The sequence below is a fragment of the Manis javanica genome, chromosome 1 (assembly GCF_040802235.1).
Source record: "Manis javanica isolate MJ-LG chromosome 1, MJ_LKY, whole genome shotgun sequence".
In the NCBI taxonomy this organism is placed as follows: domain Eukaryota; kingdom Metazoa; phylum Chordata; class Mammalia; order Pholidota; family Manidae; genus Manis; species Manis javanica.
The window spans coordinates 123,593,316-123,613,960 of NC_133156.1; the positions used below are offsets into that span (position 1 = coordinate 123,593,316).

The 20,645-nt window shown below is 43.9% G+C and overlaps 1 protein-coding gene across 4 annotated transcripts in view; it reads left to right on the forward strand.

Moving 5' to 3' along the window:
- Positions 1-20,645, forward strand: part of PRLR (prolactin receptor) — a 142,892-nt gene that overhangs the window by 22,423 nt on the left and 99,824 nt on the right. Inside the window, exon 1 of one of the 4 annotated variants that reach the window (XM_073237252.1) lies at positions 2,883-19,734. The exons of the other annotated variants lie outside the window; for them this stretch is intronic. The gene's annotated coding sequence lies outside the window, so the exon portion shown is untranslated. Of the gene's footprint in view, positions 1-2,882; positions 19,735-20,645 lie in introns of those variants that run through there. 4 annotated transcript variants of the gene reach the window in all.

Below are 20,645 nucleotides of genomic sequence, written 5' to 3' on the forward strand. Positions count from 1 at the left end.
TGGGGTGAGTTTTTTATATGAATATGGAAGGGGTGCCCTACTGGCTTTCATTCAGCAAAGGGCTAGCTGAATAGTTTTCAGGAAAGAAATGAACTGTTTCCCTACCTTCTTTGAAGCTAACAGTTTGGTTTTACTTCCAACAACAAATTATATATTGGTCAATACTTTTGATTCTCATTTTGGTGCCGTTGGGTCATGTTAGTCCCTATATTTCATCCAAATTTCTGAGTATGGACTGACTGTAGGTCTTGGTTTTTGGTATTGTCTGGAGTTTTGCTTCTTCCCCTCCTCCTTGCCATGTCCTCATAAGCAGTCAAAAATTGTACTTTCCAGGAATCTAATTAATGTCTTCTTAAATCGTTTCCATTCTTAAGATTTTTATCATTCTATATATTTTCCTCATGAATTTTGGCTAAATTCCTGATTTAATCCAGTTCAGGTTTGTATAAACAACTAATGTTTCTCTATTTTACATACATAAATAAGTTCATGTAAAAAATGAACTCTCTAGCAGTCTTTAGTAATGTGAGGTGCTGTGTCACCAAGAAAACCCTTTTACAGATGACCAAATATTCTGGGAGGCAAGGATGGGAGGAATCTAGTTAATCATATTTTTGTTGCTTTCTCTGAAGAGTGATTAGCTGTATGTCTTGAAAGATGTGGCATTATCACCTCTGAGTGGCACATGAATTCAAGTCACCTAATCTTTACTGAGGTCTGTGATGTGTCAGGCACTGTACGAGAAGGTAGATGTGTAGAGAAGTGTGAGACATGGTCTCTTGCATCAGCTAATTCACACTTTTCCTCCTACCCCTAGCAGTGGCATGTGTGAGGCAGGTGAGTCCAGTCTTTTGGATTTGTGAAGTCTCCCATATTGCTGAAAAATCCTTTTACTTTCATACAAAATTTTTTTCTCTCTCTCTTAAGATTACATCCTTTATGTCTACCAGGAAAGCTTTTGACTCTAGAATTACATTGCATTGTTCCATGGGGTCAGTAAGATTGGTGAGGTGATCTTTGAAAAATAACACTAAACAGACCAGAAACTAAGACTGAACCTTCAACAGAGCTCTTGAGGCATTTTCTAGGTATGTTCTGTTTCATACAATGAAAATTCCAAACACAGGTTCCTCAGGAAACAGGCCAACCCTAGTCATAAGATTCAAAACAGAGCTACACATTTCCTCATCGCATATAAGTGTGTATCATATGGTCTCATGCAAAGATACTTTTAGAATCTAAAAATAAGCTGACAAGTTAAATTCTAATCTTCCTTTGAGGGGAAAGTTTTACATGGTTAGCCTTTGAAATACATATTCCCTAAAGTACCATGAAAACATTGTCCCATAAAAGAACGTTTCTAAGAAACACGTATGTCCCTCCCCTCAATGATTTTTCTTATCATCACCAATAAAAATAAAAGTTGTGCTGTTCTCTTCAGGACCTTCAAAAAACAATCAGTCTTTGACTTTCTCATTCTTGACCTGCAAAACCAAGGATCCAAACAAAGATTAAGGTTCAAGGAGAGGAAGATCAACTACCTGCCCCAAGTATTTAGAATAGCAATTCTGAACTTTTGGTAAAGACTCAGAATTCCCATTTTTATCCATTAGACAAGAAGAGGAGGTCATTATTAAGAAACCATATTCAAAAAATTGGTCCCACAAATATGTTGCTTACTCTACATGCATGACTGCTCTTTACACAGATTTTGACTAGTTATTAGCAAAGCCGTGTTAGAGTAGCACAGAGCCCCATCAGACTGTGTGAATAGCCACTGGACCTCATTTACTAGGTTTCTGCTCAGCTCTATACTATGAGGGGTCGACGATAGTTCAGACCACAAATGGGCAGAATGGTGTTGGATCCAAAGTTTTGTCATGACAGAATGCTGTCTGCCTCCTTGTGATTATTTCAGACCCAACATAATGATTCCTGACCATGGTAGCTCAAAAAATCTTAGTTCTTTCTCTCTTGTCTTCCGTCTAGTATGTCTTGCTAGCTACACACTTACCAAAATGTCCTACTGAGAAAGGCATCTTCTATGGCCACTATCTCCTCTAGCATAACCACATATATGATGTTTTTTTTTCAGCCATATTTGCCAGGAACCCACCTTTTACAGCACAAGAATCCATGCAGTTTTCTACTGCCTGTAGAAAAGGATAGCTCAGTCTTTCTCAAACCAGGGAGCATTTGAAGCAACATGTCAATAAGGTGGACTGGTAGTTGGTGCTCCTTTCAGAACTAGATGAAAGATGCAGTTAATTCAGATTTTCTCCTCTCCCTAGAACCCTCAGGGAGTAGGATCTACCCAGGACACAGCTGACAATGAGAAGCCACTAGGGATTTATAACATGTTTAAGAACAAGGCCAAGAATGAGGTCATTCTACAACATTCCCCACTTGATTGTCAGAGGACAGATCTCCATTAACAGAGGAATCTCCAGTGACATTTTCAGGGACACATAAAATAATTACTACTTAAATATTTTTCTAGGCTTTCTTTCAGAGGAGTATAGGAATGGCCTAACGTATATTGTATACATTATACCATATAATACATAGTATATTGCCTTCATATCTTTAGTTAGCTTCATTGCTAATACATCTTATATTATTTATTTACTTACAAACAGATACCCTCACATATTTTTCTAAAGTAAGAAGGGGCCATAATATGATCATGATTCCCAAGAGACTTAACTCATATTCATTTAATCTCTGTATTACTTGCAAATAACTGTTGCTCACCCACCATGTACTGGATACTATGTTAGGCACCAATATGAAAAGGTCACCATGCTGTACCCTCAGAAAACACAGCCTAGTGGAGGAGAGAGCTGCAATACAGACATGGGTGGGAGTGGGGGGGGCAGTTATTGAACAAGCAGGAAGAAAGTAAGGAGAAGATTCTGTAGAGGAAATAGCACACACAAACTTACAGTGATTCACATGTCCCTGAGATTTTGGGCAACTTCAAGTAGTCTGGTGAGCAGAACGCACAAAGAAGTAGGAAATAACATCAGTGGAGCTGAAAAAACTAGGTTGGAGTCAAACTGTACAGTTTTTGGTTTGATCTGTGATTCAAGGGAGTCAGGTAGTAGAAGACTTGAAGAGATCTCTCTTGATTCATAGGCATGGTTTTCTCTGCTAGACTGTACTCATCCCTCCAAATGCGTGTGATGCTACACTAGATTTTACTAAAAGATCAGTCAGTGGAAATATAAATTGCCTGTGAAAAACAGTTGTTGAGTTTTCTTTTTATCTCTGTTTTACAGATGAGGAAACTGAAACCTTTTTAAAGAATGTAACTTGTCCAAGGTCACACAACTAGTTGAGTGATTCCAGGCTACCTGGCTTCACAGTCTCTGGTCTTGACTACAACACTTTACCCTTTCTTGATCTAAAGGTTTTCATGCATTTGTCTGTGTCCTACTGATGTTACAGTCAGCAAGTAAAGGCTGCCTTCCAGAATATATTTGATAACTGGCCAAGTTTGAAACTGAAAGGATTGATGTCAGTGATAACACAGGTCTTGGGGTCAAAGAATGAAGGATACTCCCTAGTCATGTCTCCAGATATCTTTCTTTACCCTTTCATGACTGTTTGAAACCAGATATCTGGAACTGGGTAGTCTTGTCCTGTTAAAGACAGAGAAATACTAGAAAGATATTAAAAGAATATTAATGGATTTGATGAGAACTCTGAAAAGCTACAAATAACAGCAATTGTATTTACTACCCAAGGCATTAAAAGTTAAAGACTGAAAATTTCAGAGAGATGTTATGTGCTTGATAAATATTGGTTGCTTGGTTTTGTTTAAATATTCATGGAGAGAATGGAAAAGACATTGGAGTGTAAGCTTAAATCAAAGCAGGACAGACAGGTTCTACAAGTGTTTCTCCTTATGCATCAATATTAATGACACCCAAATAGGCCTTAGGGCCATCCTCTTACTGTGCCCTTACCAAATAAGTAGGATATCATTTTCCTTGGAACCCCAAATGTAAATATATTCTTACAACATGACTCAAGTACTGTGGTTTTAAAAATTATGTTTTGAGTATCTATAGCTCTTCAGTGCCTTACTTGGAATCAATATCTGTTGGAAGTTCAACATCAAATGTTTATCACGTGTGAGGAGCAGGAGTTACTCCAAAGGCTGGAACCAGTACGGTTGGAATTGTTACAGCAGGACATGTCTAATATGTAAAGAAAGCTTTTGATCAACTAGTACAGATCTTCCTTGACTTACAGTGTGGCTGCATCCTCATAAACATATCATAAATTGAAAGCATCACAGGTTGAAAGTGCATTTAATACACATAACCCACCAAACATCATAGCTCAGTCAAGCCTTTCTGAAACATGCTCAGAACACATGTCCTGCAGCTGGGCAAAATCGTCTAACACAAGGCCTATTTTATAACAGAGTGTTAAATGTCTCATGTCATTTATTGAATACCGCACTGAATGGAAACAGCAGAATGGTCGTATGGGCACAGAATGGTTGGGAGTTTGTCGGTTGTTGACCTGGTGACAACGTGACTGCCATGGCCTGGCATCGTGAAGGAGTTTTGTGTCACATATCCCCAGCTTGGAAGAAGATCCAAATTCAAAATTCCAAATGTAGTTTCTAGTGAATGTGTATCACTTTAGCACCATTGTAAAGTTGAAAAATCCTAAGTTGAACCATCATAAAGTAAGTCAAGGACCATCTCTGCTGTGATACGCTGCAACTACGACATGCAGCAGTCACCTCCCTTTCCCCAGACATATTTGAGCAGAGACTGAATAACCATTGGAGGATGGTGGTAAGATGGAATAAGAGCATGTGTCTGAGGCTGGACTGGAATGGCCTCTGAAGGTTCCTCCAGCTCTCAAGTATCATAGAATAATTTACCAGCACTGCTCTGCACAAAGACCTTAATAAAAGTATTCCATTTTATCATATTCACCTATTCTAAATGGACAAGGATATCCAGTCCAGTTTTTGGAAGTGCTTTTCATGTTCATCTTCATTTTTATACCTCTGATATTTTTAGAAAATGTTGAATATACAGCGATATATAATATACTAATATTATATGCCTATATTATATATTTAGATATATAGATTGATGTGTGTGTGTGTGTGTGTGGTGTATGTGCATGCAAACACCTTTAACAGCATTTCATTAATCCTCTGACTATATTGACAAGTTAGAACATGGAGAAGTATTTCCATGATTGTATTAGAGATGGAAAAACTGGGGCTCAGGATCTTCCCACATCCTCCAGTCTCTGATGCTAATTGGTAATGGCCTGTTGAATAGAGTCCTTTATTTTAGATGTGGACATTTTGTTTAGTTTAAATCACAATGAAAACTCAGGGAGGGGTCATTCGGCATTTGGACATCTGTCTATGGAGAGATTTTATCTTCTGTTTTGTTACCCTATAATGCATTGTTCTTGGTCCAACATGCCCCTTCCTCACACATAGCTGATATTTAAGAAGCACACACTGAATTGAGTGGTGATGCTAGGACTTTTCCAGTCTCTGAGGGTCAGAGCAAAAGGAGACAACACACCACTCACATCTGATGAAGCAGCTGCAAGTCAGAGAATCCAATCACAGGGCAAATTTCAGACAGTGTGATGCTACTAGTGGTCATTAGAGGGGATGGATAAATGTGCACGGGTGACTAAACAGGATTTGCCCCCACAAATCAGCTCACCTGGATCAGGGATAAATTTCTCGGAGGGCTTTGCAAAATTGGCTTCAGCTCTCGTTGCCTTAGGGAGGCTGTTTAAAGCGGAGATAATTGCTAGATTGAAAAGGGGATTGGTTTGTTTTCCCAAAATGTTGAGGGGCAGTGGTAATGGTTTGGCTAGACCCTGCTGGAAAGCCCAGAAGAAGATTTGAAGTCCTCTACTTGGAAATGAGCTCAGTTGAGCGGTCAACTTCTTTCTGCTTTGGCTTTCCTCATAAAAAAAAAAGAGACTGGGCAATGTTCTCCTGAGTCAATGATTTTCCCTCAGAACTGAGTGTCTTCTTAAATCTGATAAAGTTCCCAAGGCATCTCTGTAGACACTAAATCAAATGAGCCCATTCCCAAGGCTAGTCTGTGTTCCAAGCCAGCACAGGGCCTTACCTCGTGCCATAAAGATGCATTTGCAGTCCTCATCAGTCATTCTCCAAGCTATTAACTTTAGCAAGTACACAGCAGTGTCAGCTACCCTTCTCTTTTGCTGCTGAGATGACCCCCAAAAATGGCCTGTACCAACTCTGGTGGAAATTTCACCTTGTTTTTCTTGTCCAGCTAATTGTACTTCCTCCCTTGCTCCAAAGCAATGCTTCATATGCTTATGTCACTCTCTGCATAGATTCTCCAGATGACACCAGGAGAGTGAGCAACTGACCTAGAGCTCTGCTTTATGCAGTTTCCCTGAGTCACAAAAGGTGCATCCAACTTTTAGTCACTCTTAGGAGAGAGAGGTTTCTTCAGCAACATTCTCCACTGTGAACACGTGGGAAAAGATGTGGAGATGGTTTTATGTAGGTGGATTTCTGTTCTCCCCACACACTATTTTGTCTTTGCAGAGTTCTTCTAGGGATTTTACTGTTCATCCCATTCTCACAGCAACTCCAGGATGTATATATTATTAGCCTCATTTTCCAGAAATGAAGAGACTAAGGCAAAAGAGTGAAGTGGCATGCCAATGGCAACATGGCTGAGAGGCAGCCTGCCCAGGGCATGGACTGTGGTCATCTGATACAGGCCACATCCACAGGTCTTTCTTCTACTCCGTGGCAGCCTTTCCAGTGCCATGGAGGGAATCAAAGCCTAGAAGAATAAATAGCAACAACACTAAAATTAATAATTGACTTTTTAGCATTTGCTGTGTGCTAGATACCATACTGAAAACTTCCCATGCCTTACTGCTTCTGCTCTTCACAATTTCTGAGGGTTACCATTATCATCCCACCTAAAGAAAAAATTGAATTTCAGAGTGCAAAAGTGACTTTCTCAAAGTTTCACAGGTTGGTAGAGACAGAATCCATCTCTAGACCTAGGTATTGAACCATGGAATTTGCTAGTGCCTTATAGCTAAAAGTTGGAGGGAACAGCAGGGCCTTTGATGAGACCTGGGCAAGGATAAAAGAACTTTGAGTTCTAACCGTGTGTCCACTTATCTGGGTGTGATCTTGGGCAAATTTGTAGACCCTGTGCTCTTTTAGCTTCTTAATATAAAATGGGGCTATAGTGCTATTTGGCCTGATGTCTCACAGAGGAGGGCCCAGTCAGGCCAGACCCAGGGTTTCTCTGAGCTGAAGAGCATTGTACAAAGGCAAGATACCATTTTTAGTGTTAGAGTTGTGACTCCAGGCCTTGTGTCCTGACACCTCCTAGCAATGCCCAGAAAGTCTGGGCTCCGCCCTCAGTCCCGTACTTCTTCCACAGCTGCCAGAACAGCTTGGTTAAGAAGAGTGTTACCCTTAGAGAATGTGTTCGTAAAAATATCTCCATTTCCTTGCAGTATAAAAGAAACCTAAATGAAATTAGGCTGCCCTTTACAGGAGTATATTTTTGAGCACCCTCTCCCTCGATGCTGAGCAAAGTAATTGTCAGTCAACCAACCAGAGTCACTCCCCTGGGGGTGTTTATATTCTGAGAATGACTAACAACTCTCTCTCATCCTAGAGCAAATAGTGCTTTCAGAGGGAGGGTTCAGGGGCAGCTTGTGGCCAAGATAGAATTGATTTGCTCTGGTGTCCAAGGTTATTGACCCTCAGGAGAGCCGCCATGTACAAACTGCCTCCTGTCACATCGTGCATTAAAGGTAATATTTCTAACCTTCACCATAGCCCTATGAAGTATTTTTTATCCCCATTTTACAGAAGAAGAATGTGACACTCTCAGAGAAATGCCCAGGACCTCAGCTCATCTGTTTTACATGATCTTCCTGTCTATGGCCTAAACAAGCAGCCATTTTCAAAATGCCACCCCTCCTCCAGGGCCGCGCTCCTTCCTAGCACCCATCAGAGCCGCTCAGGACTGGAGGGCCGTGCTTGCAGGAAAGAAGCCTTGCATTTTCTAAAACACCTGCACTTAGGGTTGGGTCTGCACTATGACCATTACTGCCCCTACTTTTTTTTTTTTTTGGTAGTTTATCAAACCCTTTGTTTCTCTTATATTCATTCAGCCCTGGATTTCTATTTAGTTCTGATGACAGATACAATATTTTTGGAAATTTTGATGCCTTGGAGTATAATTTGAAAATTAAGAGGAGATAAGAAAGCTACAGAACATAGTACAAACTGAAACACAAAATGTTGATTTTTAGTCTCATTTAGAGGCCTGCAATCGTCTTATTTTGGAATATCAAGATAGGTTATGTGGTTACTGGGTTACTCATGTAATAACCAGAATTTATTTAGAGACCTATAAAGGGGGAGAAAAAACTTTAGACAACCTGTTTTTTTTAATTTTCTATTTTTGAATGGAAGTTTTTTGGAAAACTTTTTAAAATTTCCCTAAATTTGACCCCCTTTAAGGTAATTTTATAACTATTGAAATGACAGCTTGAAAATCTTTCTATTATAACCTTAATCATAGGAAATTAGCAGAAATTATGATTCCTAGCCACAGAACCACCAAGTAGATCACAGTCTACCTTTTGGAAAATGACATTTCAACCAGATTAATTTGTCTATCTCACAATCATAATCCTTCACATCTGGGATATCTTAAACTGGAAATGTCCACAAATTTCACAGCCTGGCTCAGGGGGAGAAAAGAAAGAGGATCCCCCTGGGGCTGATCTTGCATTTCTCCCAGAACATTCCTTTGTACTTAAGAAAAGCCCATTCATTGACCTGTGAACTGTGTGAATCTCTGTAAGTTTCTGGTGAGCTGAGGGGCTTAGAGCCACATTTTTATGTACTTGCCTTAATTTTTCCTGCTTCTGAGGGAATGAAATCCTGCTTTTTCTGTGGCCAGCTCTGGAGAAGCAGAAAGCCAGCCTGACCGGGACAACCAAAGGCACGGGTGCGTGAGACGTGTTCAGCTTGTTTGAATTTCGCTGCTGCTATTGTGGGGGTGGGGATGGTGACTGTCATTCAGGAGCAAAGGCTTCAAGGGGGACAGATCAGCCCCTTGCTCTGGTCTTGGAGTAACAGATCATGGAGCAACAAGCTACCTGTAGAGAGCGTCTGCAGTTCCTGAGGACACACCACTGTCAGAGCTGCTGTAAACAGTCCACCTGATCAATGTTATAACCCAAACCAGGTGGGTGTTACATTCTCTTCAGTGGCAAAGCAGGGGCGGGTAGGAAAGAGAGAACAAAGACGAGTGGTGGAATTTAGTAGTAATACGGAAACCAAAAAAATATTTCTTTTAATAGCCAAAATATTTTCTTGTTTAGAGAACCTGTATTTCTTACTTATGCACAAATAACAAAAATTAAAATAAGATTAAATGGCCAGTTTACTAAATAGCAAGGAAATTAGAGTCAGGTATTCACTCTCTTATCTTTGAGAAAGGAGAGCAGCAAAGAAGTTGGAAATGGCAATGTCCCTTTGATGAAATAAGAAGAGACTTCTGTAAGCATCCCTGCAAAAACACACCTTTTATCTGATGCCAAAAAAACTCACCAAAGGTTATCAGCTTTGCAGCTTCACTTGGGACTGGGGGAGAGTTCCACAGAGTCAAGGGCACAGCATCATAAAGGGCTCAGTCATTTATGTTGGCAGGTGTAATGTGACATCACTAAGTAATGCCCTGATAGAGGCTGGGGCCAGCACCTTTGAGGAGGAAAAGGGACTCCTTTTCTGGGACAAGGTGTTTTCAACCTTCCTACTCTCAGAGGGCCCTGTAATGTCTAAGGGAGGAGTATAAAATTTGTCAGTCTTACTGGCAAGTTCCTGAAGTGGCGCTGGGCTACATAGAACACTGTTCTGTCTTTGGGGGACCCCACGGAAGGTGTGGGATGTTGAAAGGGGATTGAAGCCCCAACGGGCTGCCTGCCATCCGCAGGGCAGGACTCAGAGGCCAGTTGGCCCTCTGCCAGTGGAGCGGGGCCCCTCGTGCCCTTGCGTGCCCTGGGAGCATCCTCAGGAGCTGACACAGAGCCACAGCCACAGGGGGTGAGCCCCAGTGGTAAAGGAGCCCTGCAACTCACCTCCTGGGAACTCGACTCCATCCCCAAACTGAGTAAGAATGTGCTCTGAGCAGCGCTCACTGGGGACAGGCTTCCTGAAGGGGCGGGTCTCACACAGGGCGGTCCTGGAGCTCTCAGGGCTGGTGCCAGGTTAGTTGGCTGGTTTATTTTCAGCCTCCTTTGTATGTAAGCCCTGTAGGAGCTTCTTTCCGGTCTGGAAAACTGAAGGGCATAATGTGGGGACTGGCGGTTGTGGTCAGCAGTGACAGAAGTGAGTGCCTGGGTGGTGGCCATATGCAAATGGCAAGGGCCACATTGTACCCAGTCTTGCTCATCCATCTCCCGAGCGCTGATGTAGTCGGTTGCTCCCAGATCCCAGAGCGGAGCAGTGAAGGAACCCTCCCACTGGAAGCTGGCCTGCAGCCGTTGCATAGACCTGAGGAAGCAGCCAGAAGGGGAAGAGTTGGCCTTGAGGCTAATTAATGTTCAAAGTCTGAAAAAGGGAAAACAAAATCACTGCACTTCAGACACATCCAGTGAGCCTATGAATCCCTCTGATCGTAAAACAAAGCACAAGGGTAGAGCCAGCCTCGCCCTCTTCCTTTCCCATTTGTGACTTTTTATTTTTCCTCATGGCTGAAGTTCTTGGCAAGCTGATTTACCTTGGATTAAAATAAAAAATTGGGGTCAGAAGAAAGTGGTTCCCTAGGACCTACACGCCCTTACCCCTGAGACCGATCCCCTCCGGGGATGTCTGGATTGGCCTTCATTTAGTCAGTTTGCAAACAGCCTGGAGTGTCCTACTGGTGGTTTTGGGCAGCTGCCCAGGCTTCCAGGCAGGCAACACATGCCTCCCTCCTGGGCAGCAATCCTCACGGGGCAGCCTGGGAGACTGAGGGAGATTATTTCAGCAGAAACAATTCTCCCAAGGAGGCAAGCCCTCTGGCTAGGGTTTTTGTTCTGCGTTTGCTCATGGAGGTCCCAGCCTACTTCCTGCCTTATATTCTCTTTCCTTCTAACCCCCTGGCAGATGGCATGGCTCTCTCCCATGTGGGACTCCTTCACCCTCAGGCAAATAGGCCGAGGCCAACACATTTCACATTTCAGAGTGATTTTTGTAAGAACCTCCAACTAGGGCAGCCACTGGCAACCTCCTCAGAGAAACAGGGCGACATCTGTCCTCCTAAATGCTGTTGCAATAGCTTCCTTTGGTGGCCAGAGCCACAGTCAGGAAATATCGGGCATCTCTACTCTGATGAGCAAAATGCAATTGAGTTCTTTTCTTTCCTGATCCAAGGAAATGCTGAATTAGTCACACAACCCTGCCATGTCTCCTTCAGAAAACTTGGAGCTGTTTTCCTGGAGGTGTGACAGTTTACTAGGCCCTGGGCATCCTCTCACACTGGGGGAGGAGGCGGAAGAGTGGCTGTGCCTTCCTACTGCCAGTTCACACCCAGCCTTTCCCAGGCAGTATAATCTCAGGGCACCAGAGGAGGAGCAAGGACATCCATGAAGAGAACGTTTGGCACAAGCAATCGGAAGATTATCCCGAAGCTGTAGCTCAAATGTCAGCCATTTATTCACCAAGCATTTATTGAGTCCCTACTGGGTACCAAGGTTCTAGACTCCAAAGTGGATGACAAAGCCTGGGGATTTGAGGGTCTAGTACAAGACCCTCCCAGCCAATGAAGGTTCTGTGTTCAAGGCAGGTGCCCAGCTACCTCCCCATGTAAAGGTGACTGCTCCCCATGCTGGTTTCTCCTGGTGGGAGGAAAAGATAAGGTATGAGGAGCCAGGAGCAAGGAGATGCTTTTTCTAAGGGTTTTGGGAACTCCTTCCAGAGTCAGGCTTTGGAGAATTCCTTCCTGAGTCTCCAGTGGCCTTAAATATCACCAAATGTGCTTAATGTGCTTGCTGTCATATATGCCCCCTTCTCTCTGAGTGTCTAGTTTCTGAGCAGCTGGACAATGTGAAAATGAGAACCTTTAAAGAAGTAGGACTCTTCTTCATTCCTCTTGGTTTCTAATTTCCTCCCTTCACTTCCTTTCCTTATATCCTGCCACACTCTTGTCACCTCTCAGAAAACTTAGTGGCTGCTCTCTGCCTGCAGGATTGAGCTCGAGCTTCTTGGCTTTGCCTTCCAGGAGGGCAGGCCCAGTAGAGGACTGTTGAATATGGTATCAGAAAGAACCATTCTCATGGTCTTTTTCAGTGTCCATATTTCACAGGAGTTGATGGACTTCTTCTTCTGGAAACTTGAAGTTTAGTATTTTCCTTCAAAACAGCTTTCACTTTTTGCTTAGAGCCTGTTAAAGATGAAGGTTCTGTCCCCCATCTCCCATCCCCAGCCAAACCCCATAGACACACGTGAGCAAGCCTTCCCATAACTCCAAGCTCTGACCCTTGGAACCAGCTGAAACAAACATGCCCTCACGCTCTTCAGAAAGGGATTGTCTTGCCTGCCCTATCCCCATAACTGAACAACGATAACAATCCCCACACTGGAATATGCAGATAAATTATTAACAGTGGGTTGTACGTTTTGCCAGGTTGTAAAAGGGTGACTGGTTAGAGTCCCAATGTTCTCCTTGTCAGTGTAGGAAATGAAGAGGAGGATGTCATCTCGGGCCACTTGCATCTAAGACTCATCACAAAGATGTGACAGACTCCAGCCAGGAGTGTGAATGGGGTGACAGACAGCAGGAAGGCCATGGTGACTTCCACCTCTCCTTGTCTCTCCCAGGACTGGGAATGGCAGGGTGGGAACTGTGGTTAGGGTATCAATGGTTGCTCACAGGTCTTAGGGAAAGGTACGTGTTTTAATGGGAGATGGGCAAGGAGGCGCTATGTTAACATAAAGACCAACATGAAGGCCTGCTCTAGATCCTGGGTGTTACAGGGAGAAATGTGGGCCTGGCATGGGAGCAAAGATCACAAGGCCAGCGTGCTAACGGCAGCATGGCTCCTGGCAGAGGAGCTAACGGCAGAGATGGCTCCTGAGGGTATGGAAGGAGGGAGCCACAGGGCAGGGCAGGCACACTGCAGTGAAGAATGCCTTGCTCTGGTGGGGAGTTGGGGCCTTCTCCAGATCTCACTGGAAGGCTGCTCTCCCCCTAAGAAGCCAGCCAGTGAGCTGTGAAGAGCCATTGGAACCCATGCCAGGGTGAAGTTTGGGTGATTTGAGCTGAGGCTTTGTTTTTTTTTCATATTTAATAGGCTTCATTTTTTAAAGCAGTGCTAGGTTTACAGAAAAATTGCACGGAAAGTAGAGTGTTCCCGTAGCCGACTTCCCCGGGGCACACATTTTCCTATATTGTTAACATCTTACATTAGTGTGGTACGTTTATTACAGTGATGAGCCAATGTGGGTACATTAGCATTAACAAAACTCCATAGTTTACATGAGGGTTCATTCTGCGTCATACATTCTGCGGATTTTGCCAAATGCATGATGTCATGTATCCACCATTACGGTGTCATACGGAACAGTTTCAGTGCCCTAAAATCCCCTGTACTCCATCTACTCATCCTTCCCTCCTTCCCTCAAACTCCTGGCAACCACTGATCTTTTACTCTCTATAGTTTTTGCCTTTTCCACAGTGCCAGGTAGTTGGAATGATACAGAATGTAGCCTTTTCAGATAGGCTTCTTTCACTTAGAAACATCCTTTTAAGAATGTCTTTTCCTGGCTGATAGGTCATTTCTTTTTAGTGCTGAGTAATATCCCATTGTGTGGATGAGCCACAGCTTCTTTATCCATTTGCACAGCTTTTCAGTGAGATAAAAGGCAGAAACCCTGGAAAGGGCAGATGAAGAGACTCAGCAAGGGCCACAAGATGTGACAGAAGCAAGGAGGAGGACGGTGGAGAGAAGTGGGAATGCCAGCATGAATGCAGAGGCCTAAACTGGCCTGCGGCAGAGTTCTTGAGACCAGTGGTGGGTGGGAGAGGCCAGTTCCTCACTGATCCCTACCAAGTCTTCCCGGCTCTTCTAGACAAAAACTTTATGAAGGCAGGAAGCATGTCAACTTCATCCTGAGATCCCAACACTCTGCAGACATCCAATAAATATCTGGTGAACCCACTAACCTCCAAAACCTTTTCTAAAGAGCAAGTTTGCCCAATTGCCAGAAGATCAGAAGCCCCTGAGGTTGGCCAGTCATCTCAGGCAGGTGTCTGCCATTCTTTCAGTTCAGCTCCTCTGTGCCACGGGGTGGGGCCAAGTGTGCCCGCCCCGTTCTCCTTCTCGGCTATGAGTGCTTCTCCCTTGTCACCACCTGTGCCTGCCTTGTGAGACGTTCTGTGGACAGAACCAGAGCCACGCTGTAAGGAGGCAGGAAAATTAAGGGAAATTCAGGCCAACCTAATGTACCAGGTCAACAGGCATTCTCACCCCAGGATTAGAATCCAGCTGTCCTGCACTCATTTTTCAACCCAATCACAAAGAAACAGAGTTGGCCAAACAGCATCTGTAGAAAGGAAAGAGCAAGCAGGGTGACTCGGGGGCTCAGAAACAGCTGTGAGAGGAAGAAGAGCCGCACATCACGTTCGGGAGGACAGGAAGTCTATTGCCGCAGCAGAGCAGTCCACATGTGGTGGCTGTGGGAGCTGGCAGGTGGAGTGCAGCCAGGAGTCTGGGTGGAAGGGGATGCTCTCCAGGGGAGCTGGCAATTCCCTAGACAAAAACTCCTACTACAAAAACTCCTAGACAAACAGAAATCCTGCAGTGGGAAATTACCAGGGAGAGCGCCTGTCACCAGACCTGTGTGTTGGTGCAAGGTCATTGCTTAAAACCTGGTCCTCTCCCAGGGCATGATACGGGGGTTCGTTGGTACCCACATCACTTTCTCTCAATGTGATGAAAAGGATGAATGAGCCTCATAAGACAATGAGGGTATTTTGCTTGGAATCTGCTCACGTCCTCCCCAGGTAGGTGCTCACACAACCCACACAGTCAGCACAAAGTTGGAGAGCTCTTGAGAATTTCTTATGTAAGGGAAGGAATGGGGTGGCTGCTTGGCCCAAAGGCTGCCTTGGATGGTGGGGCTCATCCAGAGACACCCATTTTGCTCTTTGTCCCTTACTGTTATATAATTAGGGGGATCTAAGTTTACTGTGGACAGTTAATTAGACACAGAGAGTGGAGGTGGGAACATTGGGTGGGGCCAGGAGTGGCTGTCTTCCCACCTTGAAGCCCACTAAGTGGCAATCCCTGAAGAAGGACCCATCTGTGGGGTGGAGGGCCCAGTGCTGATCCTGTGTGTTCCCAAGGCTCTGGCCTCAAAGCTGCTTCAACCACAGGGGCCGCAGAGGATGAAGGGCCCCCAAACACCTCCATGTAACCAGAAATGCAAAGAGCAGAGTCAGGCTCAGATCGCACCATGGCATCAGCCCTGGGGACGGCTGGCCTTTCCTGAACCATCAGCATCTGGCCACTTCTGGGGCATCTGGCTGGTGTCCGGAGCATTTCTGGCACATGTGAGCCCCTAGAGAACTACCACTAAGCTCTCCATATCCAAAAATTTCTGTGAGATCGTGTTTGTGTCCCACCACAATCTGTCTGTTTTCTTGGGGCATTTGCTCACGAGCATGGAATTTTCATCTTAATTTCTTGCTCATTTGCTCTTGTCTTCATGTGGGAAGACTACTTGTGGAAATTCAGGGCCAAGCCACCATTTGGCCATAGCAGTGAGAAAAAGAAGAGACAGTGTTAGGCCTGGTTACTTTGTCTTGGGAATACACACCACTCACCACACAAATCCACCCTCACCCCCCTCTCTCCATCCACAGTTTTTCTCTGGCTTTCCAGAACACTCTTTAGACTTACCTCCTTCTATCTTAGTGTACACCCTGCCTTCCCTGCAACCTGTGTTTCTTAGCCACAGACATTGGAACACATTTAAATATCCACCCACAATGAAGGTAAACCCTCAGCTTGGGGCCCTAGGTCCCCATGAAACTAGGAGTGGGGGAGAGAGGAGGGCACAGCTGAGAATGGCATGCAGGAGCCGGTGCCAGCTCTTTCTCATGGAGCCCTGAATTTCCAGGGACATTAAAAGATAGACATTCATGACAGAGCCCAGAGCCATGCCATTACTATTTATAGTATTAAGTAAACTATGGGGCCTAGTTTGTGTTTCCAAGAAGCTTATGGGGGACATGGGCCCAGGGGCCAACAATGTGTAGTAAGTGTGGTGAAGTCCATGGTCCTGAAAGACACTAGGGCACTGGGTCTGCCTGAGGAAGCCTGGAGCCCACGTGGGCCAATTTGGGGAGAGTCCATAAGCTTGATGCCTGAGCCGAGTCTGGAAGGTAAAGTTGGGAGGAGGAGGGCACTGGATGGCATTTCCTGGCAGAAGGAAGGAGCCCATAAGAGGCAAGAGGCAAGAAAGCACCAAGCAGGTGGAGTGGTAATGGGGAACTAGGTTGCACAGTGGCTGGAACCCTGAGTGGGCGCCTGGGAGAGGTGAGCCCTGAGAAGGACTTTGAAGCCAGTAAGAAGGCTAAGGCTTTGAAACATTAACGAAAGACTCTGGGAAGGAAAACTGTCCACTCAGACTTACATTTACAGGAGAAAAGTCTGTCAGAAATGCGGGGATTAAGACAGGAGACATGGAGAACACAATCAGCTGGCAATGATGTTCCTGGGAAGTCTCTTTGTCCACACCTTTCCACCTCAGGCTTCCCGTGGGAGAGGAAGGCAAGCTGGTGAAAAGGCTTTCAGGAAAATAACCATTTATTAATTGTGTCATTTTTGTGCTGTCAGTGACTACAATGACTTTGTTTTGCAGTCATGTCATGTAAAATCACCATCATGAAAATATTTCCTCCTGATAAAAGTTAGACTTCAGAACTGTGAAATCATAAATTTCTGTTGTTGAAACCACGTAGATCATGGTACTTTGTTTTGGCAGCCCCAGCGAACTTACACAAGTGGGGAATCTAATTATCCTGTATTACATGTGGAAACTGAGGCACAGAGAGACTAATACCTCCTCGGAGTGAAGAAAAGACATCCTCTCAGATCTCCAAGATCTCTCCAGGAAAGTCTAGGTTAAATAATAGTCTAGGTGTTTGGCAGCACTAGCCAGCATTATAGCACATCTTAAACAATAGGCTAAGGCTGGAAGAGAACTTCCAGGTGAGGTTGAGGTTGTTTGTACTCATTACACCAGCACTGCCCAATAGAAATATAATGCGCTAATGTGGCTGGGAAAACTTTTCTTCTCCAGTATTCGACGTCTCAACCAAACAGGGTGTTTTGAGAAAATAAAATCCCTGGGACTGAGTTAGTCTGGCCTGAGTTGGGGAGTATTTACAGAGAACATCATTTATTATACAAAATAACTAAATGATGGTAAGTGCCTAGGAGAATTTGATTTTCTGCCTATATACTCCCACCATGAAATTAACACATCCCAGAATTTAGGTTGGAAGTGTGAGAATTAACTTTATCCCTTATCTATGGATCAAGTATCTGAAACTGAAGGAAGGTCCAAGTCTAGAGAGCAAGATTAATGACTCATAGGTCAGTTTACTTCCTTCCCAAGGAGATCTCAAAGTCAAGCGTATTTCATAATGTTCAGTGACAGTTGTTTCTCTAAACTCCTTCAAACAATTCCTTGAAAATTGTGCAAAATAGAACCTCCCTTTATTGATATAATAATATAGAGCTGAACCTTGGCCTAAATTATGCCAAAATATCATCATTCTGAACTAATAACACCTACATTTGCTGAACATTGAACAGTATGTGTGGCTAGACCGAACATTAAGTCAGACGACTTATCTCATAGGTGCTTCATGGACACTTGTGTTATTTGGAGTATTGAATAAATACATGCAAAGTGCTTAGAACTCTACCACCCCATCTCAGCTACAACCTCAGTGAATTCCTGCTTTGGCCAAGTAGAGCCATGCCCTATGGGGACAGGAAGGACTTAAGGTGCAGGCAGGGCTGACCTTAAAGGTGGACACAATTTCTGAGCATCCATGGGGTGCAGTTGCCCCCATGCTTATGTCTATTTCATTCTAGTTTTTTTTTTTAATCTGGAAAGTTTAAGGGTATCTCAGTTAAAGGCAAATAGTATTCTGAGGAATAAACTTTTAATCAACCAACCATTATCAGAAATGCTTCTACATCTTCCCAGGAATCCCAAAAAGCAAGATCTTATAGGTAAGGGCACAGGGAGAATGTGTGAGAATTCAGACCGTAAGTAGAGATGATCACTTGACATCTAGTCTGATCCACTCAAGAGTGACTTTCTCTATAGGAATAAGTTTACCCTCTATGAGATCAAATGAGTTCATTTGTATAAAGTCTTCCTAGAAGAGAACAAAGAACGTTCTAGGACAGTTTATGTATCTTGTTTCTGAGAATTAAAAGATTAAATGACTTTTAAATAACAGCTTCACTGAGATACAATTCACATATGATAAGTCAGTCTCTTAAAATATACCACCTGGTGGTTTCTAGTATATTCACAAAGTTGTGCAACCATCGCTACTGTCTAATTCCAGAACATTTTCATCACCCCAAAGAGCCCCCCCGCCCATGGGCAGACATTCCCCATTTTCCCCTCCACCCAGACCTTGGTAATTATTAATCTACTTTCATCTCCATCCATTTCCCTATTCTGGACTTTCACATAAATGGAATCCTATGATATGTGGTCCTTTGTGACTCACTGGCTTCCTTCATTCGCATGTTTCTAAGGTTCACCTGTTTTGAATCATGTATCAAAAATGTTCGTACTTTGTTCTTTTTTATAGCCAAGTAATACCCTTTGTATGAATATACCTCACTTTGTTTATCCATTCATTTGTTGATGGGCATTTGGACTGTTTCCACTTTTTGGCCTAATATGATCACTGGGGTACAAAAAAAAAGAAGAAGAAATGCAGGTCTTGGGTTGCCTACTTGCAGATGGGAAAAATATTTGGAAAATTCTTATGCCCTGAATGAGTGACTTGGCAAGAGAAGATGACAGAGTCCTTCAAATACCATGCCTATTTTGTTTCCAAAAGACTTACAAGCCTGAGGTTTCAACACTTCACTTCTGAGCTATCTAAATGAAAGCAGTCACATGCCCACATGTGTGTCTACAGCTGACCAAAGACAAACCAAGTCAGGGCCACGATTTCATTTGAGTTCTGTGTCCTCTCTCCATGTGTGAGGTGAAGGAGAAAACACATGGAGGCTAACAGACCCCATTTTCTGTGTCCTGGGTTCCCTTGGCCTTGATTAAATTAGATTAAGCAAATGCAAGGGCACCCTTGGGAGGGAGATTCAGGCCCTGGGATTAGGCCACACCTTCTGGCCATGGAAGACATGCCATAGGCCTGCCAGCTTTATTGGAAAACCCAAGGATTGAGGCGAGGACACATCAAGAGTCCTGTAGTCAATTCTGTGATGTACTCCATGTGTCCAGTGGGGGGCAACAAAGAAACAGATTGAAGAGAGCAATTAGAGATTTGAGACACTGTTTCCTGTTAGAAGAGAACGCGCAGAGGAATGTAATGGCGAGGTACTATTTAAAGGACTGTCGTATGGAAGAGAGAGGAGTATTCTTTGGGCCAAACAATAAAGGTAGGACCAGTGGAAGGAGATAGTAGGACTGCCGGGTTTTCTTAGCAATTAGCGCTGTCCCAGTGAGTGAGCACTGCAGGTCAGTGCCCTCCTTGGCACTTGATGTGTCCGTTCATGGGCTGGGGAAGAAGTGGACAGCAGTTGGGAGGCTGCAGAGCAAATGCCTCACTTGAGTGGGAGACTGGACTAGGGAAGCCTTCGGGTTGTGGCTAAGTGTAAAAATGATTTAAAAAGTGAGTAAACAATAAAGGTGGGTTCATAGTCTCTGTCTTTCACAAACGTTAATTTACCACATTATTTCATTGCATGGAAACCTAATAAACAGGAAAGAAGGTTGCCAGCCATTTTAAAAATACATGCTGGGAGGCCATTGGACCATTAAAGGCAGTGCACAGTGTGGGTAAGAGTGCAGGTTGTGGAGGCCAAGCCCTCAGGGGTTCAAATCCTTCCTCTGCCCTCATTAAGCCTGTGAACTTGGACAGGTTACCTAACTGTATTATGCCTTCATTTTTGTGGCTGTAAGGTGAGAATGTTAACACTTGACTCCTACTTTTGTTGGGAGCCTGAAGTCAGTTAATGCACCTGAAACTTTAGAATGCTGCCTGGCACATGGTGAGCCCTCAGTAGGCGTTCATGATAGTTGTTACAGAGGAGAGATCATTATTACTTCCTAAGTCCATGAGAGCATTTAAGCACCATGGCATCAGCTTGCAACAAGAAAAACCATGTTCTTTTGACTTGTGATATAATGAAAAAGAAAAGTTAAATATGGCTGCTCTTTTTGTAATAATGGACAATTTTAGGAACCAGTACAGGAGTGATAAGTCCCACAAGTGGAGTGGATGAGAGCTTAGTTCCATGAGGCAATGGATAAAATAAAATCCAGTGATTTGGGGTGGGAAGGAGGGCAG